Below are 5,000 nucleotides of genomic sequence, written 5' to 3' on the forward strand. Positions count from 1 at the left end.
AGTTTTTTTGTTTTACTGAATCTCTAACATTGATGTAGTAAATAAGACACAGTCAAACATCATGAAACTAAACCGAATCTTCACCCGAGTCATTAATAACTGTTTACTACACTTAATAACTGCTCTGTTAAAGCACAGGTTGGTGGAAGTCTCAGCTTTTCCAGCACAGGACAGTCTTCAGGACAGCGTGTTGCCTCATGTGGTTTCACGGCAACAAGCCACATTACTTCCCTCGTTCTTTTGAAAAGCAGGCGAAGGGATAAATAATGAACTAGTGTGACATCCTAATGACTTCACAGCGACATTAGCGTTAACGGCACCGTATACGGTCGCCATGGCGATAAAGCGGCCCTAGAGCTCTGTGTGACTCAGACGTTAGGAAAAGTGGCATTTAATCCTTAATGGGACAGAAAATTAGCCGAGAATAATCGCACTCTTTATGAAGAACAAGCGAAGACGGGTCACGGTGCGGAAGGTTTAGTGACGTAAATAAGTGTTCAGAGCTGGAGACTGACCTGTAGCGTGTTGGCAGACAGGAAGTTGTCCCAGCAGTATTCCCGCTCGCACCTGTAACCACGCCGCTTGGCTTCCTCCCAGCCCTGGAGGAGAGAGAACACAGTGATCAGCACCACAGACCAGAGGAAATATGGCAGAAGCTCCAGGAAGACAGGATTTACCCGGAAGGCGTTGACTACAGTCAGGTGGTCACTCTTGGTGTTTTTGGACAGGACTTTTCTTCTCTGGTCAGCTAGTTTTTCCTTCCCCTGTGATGCAAAAACAAGCTTTGAAATCCTGAACAGATCCGAACACTTCCACTGTCATTTCATCACAGCTTATTATAGTAAAATAGTTTAAAATGAGGATAAACTCTTCTGAGATGGGGCACACACTTTGGGTCAGTAACACACTTGTCTAAAATTGGTGAGCCAACTGAACCCGTGTGTGTACAATAAAACTACTGATACTAACAAGAGTGTTAAAGACCATTTAATAATTAATTATGTTTTTATTTTTATTTTAAAATTTTATTTTTGAAAGCCATGAGTTTTAAATCTAACACTTTTAAATAAGGGAGTGTAGAAGTGTAAGGCTGTGTGAAGAAGTGTGTTTGTGTGTGTGTTAGGTGTTCACTGTTGTGAAAGTGAGAGAGAGTGTGTGTGTCTGTGTGTGTGAGAGAGAGAGAGAGAGAGAGAGAAAGAGAAAGAGTGTGTGTGTCATTGAGAGAGTGTGCATGTGTGTGTGTGTGTGTGTGTGTGTGTGTGTGTGTGTGTGTGTGAGAGTGTGTGTGAGAGTGTGTGTGAGAGTGTGTGTGAGAGTGTGTGTGAGAGTGTGTGTGAGAGTGTGTGTGTCTGTGTGTCTGTGTGTGAGAGAGAGAGAGAGAGAGGGAGAGAGAGAGTATGTGTGTGTGTGTGTACCAGTGGTATGGAGAACGGGTCTTTAAAGCTAAGGCTAGCTGCTATGGTTAGCACAGGGTCCAGGCAGGCGAGCAGCGCTCCAAACAGAATCATCTTTCCGATGTGTGGCTCCACAGGTAAACGGGCCAGGTGAAAGCCCAGTGGAGTCAACTCCTCGTTACGGTCCAATGCATTCTAAACACACACACGCGCACACACACACACACTTTGCATTTTTTTCCCTCCACCAGAGTCCCTCAGTCCCATCTCTCTCAAGTGTAGCACTCTGTACCATCACAGCCCATACAGCCTCTAATCTAACTCTCTCTCTCTCTCTCTCTCTCACACACACACACACACACACACGCACACACGCACGCACCAGATCCATTAAGTGAGTGATAGCCAGCTCGATGGCTCTGTCTGATGGCGGGTCCAGAGTCTTTCTGAGGAATGATGCGATTGGACCCAATTTCAGGATCTGAGGATACACAAAAACAGAAATAACACATCCATCCAAACACACAGAATTACAGCGAATGACTCATCAGAACACAAAGGGCCTTGTGTGTGGTTGTGTGTGTTGTGTGTGTGTGTAAGAGAGAGCGAGGGTGGTAATTGACACCAGTAAAAGGCCTCATTACACCATTATGCTGTTCATGATGTAGAGTGTAGAGAAGTGTGAATTAACACGGCCTTAATGCAGTAGTTTGTTTGTACTCATCTATCACTGTCACCCGGGAGCGGGTGTGAAAACTCCATACAGCTTACTGCCCGGGGGGAGTGTGTGTGACCTGTGGTGTGTGTGTGTGTGTGAGGCAGAGGGGAGGTTAACATATGTATAGGTTAATGATGCATCACCGGTGACAGCGTGCTATTACTGCAGCACGGATACTGTGCAGAATTAAATGGTAGAGGTGGAGAGACGGGACTTTATCCCTCTATTTCTCTACACAGGAAACTTAGTAGTTATTTAAAAAAAGTAAAACAAAAACACTGGATGGAGCACCTTAATCTGCAGGCAAAGCTCCTCGAGCGGTGTGCGCTGAATCTCAGGGAGCTGGTAGCCGTCCAGCAGACTCGCCCTCAGGCTGTTATACAGGTGGTAGCATTTACCTGGAGACACCCTACACACACACACACACACACACACACACACACACACACACACACACACACACACACACACACACACACACACACACACACACACACACACACACACACACACACACACACACACACACACACACACACACACACACACAGCTGAAGTGGTGAGGAAGAATGACAAGTAAACCATTAGGACTGTCACTGCATGGAAATCACACTCCTCTTCCTCAGAATTAAAGGGACATGTTTCACACTTGTTTCAAATAAAGTATGGATGAAAAAAGAAAAAGGTTTCCTTCTGTCTCTCAAACGCACTCGCTCCCATTCTCTTTCCCTCACACAGACACACACACAGACGCTCATGTATTTAGAATAAAGGCATACACATTAGACCTTATTACACCTCTGTGCTGTAATCTTACATATTACTGAAGCTAAGAGGCTTTCAGGTCTGGAGCTATTAACTGAGCCTCTATACAGAGGGCACAAAGAGAGGAGAGAAAATAACTGCAGATTTTAGCTCCATTCACACACACACACACACACACACACACACACACACACACACACACACACACACACACACACACACACACACACACAACAAAGCTACACTGATTCAAAATGGCACGTATCAGATAAAAGTTCAGTGACCGAAACATCATGCTGTCTGTCTGTCAGACTCTGTGAGGGAGGCGTGGCCTCAGGGTCTGAGGCGTGGCCTCCTGTCTGTATAGCTGCAATTATTTACATTAATATAAAGAGGCATAAATGAGTAAATGTACATGGGTCATGTCATTAGCACAGAGCAAGATGTTTACAGGAGCAAAGCCTCAGGTGAGAGAGAGAGAGAGAGAGAGAGAGAGAGAGAATGAGAGAGAGAGAATGAGAGAGAGAATGAGAGCGAGAGGGGGGGGGAGGGAGAGTGTGAAAGAGAAAGAGAGAGAGAGCGCGCAAGAGAGAGGGAGGAAAGAGAATGAGTGAGAGATAGAGAGAGCGCACAAGAGAGAGAGAGAGAGGAAAGAGAATGAGTGAGAGATAGAGAGAGCGCGCAAGAGAGAGAGAGGAAAGAGAATGAGTGAGAGATAGAGAGAGCGCGCAAGAGAGAGAGAGAGGAAAGAGAATGAGTGAGAGATAGAGAGAGGCAAGATCACTTACTGGCAACCTGCATCTTTATCAAGTTGCCATGGCGACGGCATGACGCAAGCCTGCACGTTAGCAGGTCACCTGACTTACTGAAATCTTTATGTGATAAGTTTACTTACTGATTTCTGCACAGATTCAACTTCATAACTTTCATATTAAAATGTGGAACAAAACAAAGCAACACACACACACGCGCCTCTGAGGCCACGCCCCTTTTACATCACTAACACCTTATTTTAATCCCTGCTTCTATTTATTCCTGCACCAGTTCAATATTAAATATTTACTACATCATTCGGCAGAATGCTGCGAGTGTGTGTGTGTGTGTGTGTGTGTGTGTGTAGCACGATCCCTGAAAGCTGCACTGCAAGTCTGTTAGTGTATTTAGTGCTGGAAGAAACGTGAGTACAGAACAAACTAATGCAATAAGGCTGACTAATTCAGAACTTTTGTTAGAGACATTAAATTCACCCAAAGCACGCGCACACACAAACACACACACACACACACACACACCTCATGATGCAAAAGTTTTTTAAAAAAACTTCATGGTCTTGCGAGAATCAATAGTCTGAGTGGAAGCTCTCCAAGCCTGGAGAAGAATGGAGACTTTGCCATTTGTTGTCGAGCGAAATAGAAGCTATTCAAGGTCACATGTTTCCGTCTGATTGGAAAAAAAAAAACCTGTTACAAAAAACGTAATTAAGCTTCCTCCTCAATGCACACTGAGACGACACACACACACACACACACACACACACACACACACACACACACACACACACACAGGTTTCTGGGATGGAAAAAAAAAAAGGGGGGCAGGAAATGGAAGGTGCGAGCAGGCAGGAATTAGAAAGCAGGCATTATTGGTGCCAGTGAAAGGTGGCCAGGTGGAATGAAGAGGTGGAACAATGTAATCAGGTCACAGAGCTCGCTATTCAGAGCTCGCCAGATAAAAGCCACCCTAACTGTATGCTCACGATTTAGCAGGAATTTTCGGGGCTTTCGTTTTAGCGCCACTGCTCTGAGACATTTAAACTAGAATATAATATGCGATATGTGAAGAAAGACTTTCACTGTGCTGTAATATAAATGTCAGTAAAAGAAACTGAAAAGACTTGAAGCACTCTTAGGAGTGTACTTAGTACTCTTTTCCCCACCAAGCCAATCTGTGTGTTCCATTTCACTCGTTTTCCTTCCTAATCACAGGTAACCCACGTTTTTCCCCATGCTTCTGTTGTAGTCTGGGCGAATTAGAGAGAGAGAGAGAGAGAGAGAGAGAGAGAGAGAGACTGGATGTATGAGTGATCAGAGAGAGAGAGAGACTGGGTGAATGAGAGATCAGAG

The 5,000-nt window shown here is 44.9% G+C and overlaps 2 protein-coding genes across 4 annotated transcripts in view; one reads left to right on the forward strand and one right to left on the reverse strand.

Annotated features, from left to right (window-relative positions):
- LOC113652608 (C5a anaphylatoxin chemotactic receptor 1-like) overlaps positions 1–2,578 on the forward strand; it is a 17,414-nt gene extending 14,836 nt beyond the window's left edge. The window contains exon 3 of the mRNA XM_047822777.1: positions 2,524–2,578. The gene's annotated coding sequence lies outside the window, so the exon portion shown is untranslated. The remainder of the gene's footprint in view (positions 1–2,523) is intronic.
- The window catches only part of dhx36 (DEAH (Asp-Glu-Ala-His) box polypeptide 36), a 52,033-nt gene that overhangs the window by 29,909 nt on the left and 17,124 nt on the right, over positions 1–5,000 (reverse strand). The window lies entirely within an intron of this gene.

The sequence above is a fragment of the Tachysurus fulvidraco genome, chromosome 13 (genome assembly GCF_022655615.1).
Source record: "Tachysurus fulvidraco isolate hzauxx_2018 chromosome 13, HZAU_PFXX_2.0, whole genome shotgun sequence".
NCBI lineage: Eukaryota > Metazoa > Chordata > Actinopteri > Siluriformes > Bagridae > Tachysurus > Tachysurus fulvidraco.